Raw genomic sequence first — 459 nt, 5'->3', positions numbered from 1 at the left:
TGGACGTGGGGTGACGGGGCTCGCCCAGGACAGCGCCGGACGGAGGCTTCAAGGAGACCTGAGGGACATACGAGGCTCGAGGCTGGGACAGTGCCGGCTGGAGAGAGGCACACTGGCAGGAGAGATGGAGGGGCAGTACCGGCAACATCTAACGCAGGCTGACACAGTGCTTGGGTGCGGAGCCTGACTGGGATGGCCTTTTCTGCCCTTGTAGAGTGGCCAAGGGAAGTTTCTGTTTTGTCAAATTAAGACCACTGTTTTTATCTCTCTGATTTGCCTAAACATTTCTGCTGACATGTAGTCTTCACGGTAATAGTAATCAACTCGTGGGATTTCCATCCTCTCCCCACCTCCTCCCCCCACCCCCCCCCCCCCACCCCTGCATGTAGCCCCTTTATGATTTGATAAACAGGGATAAAAAGTGCAAGGACAGCATAAATTCTAAACTACCTAAAGGGC

The sequence above is a fragment of the Panthera tigris genome, chromosome C2 (assembly GCF_018350195.1).
Source record: "Panthera tigris isolate Pti1 chromosome C2, P.tigris_Pti1_mat1.1, whole genome shotgun sequence".
In the NCBI taxonomy this organism is placed as follows: Eukaryota; Metazoa; Chordata; class Mammalia; order Carnivora; family Felidae; genus Panthera; species Panthera tigris.
This window is presented reverse-complemented; position numbering follows the sequence as displayed.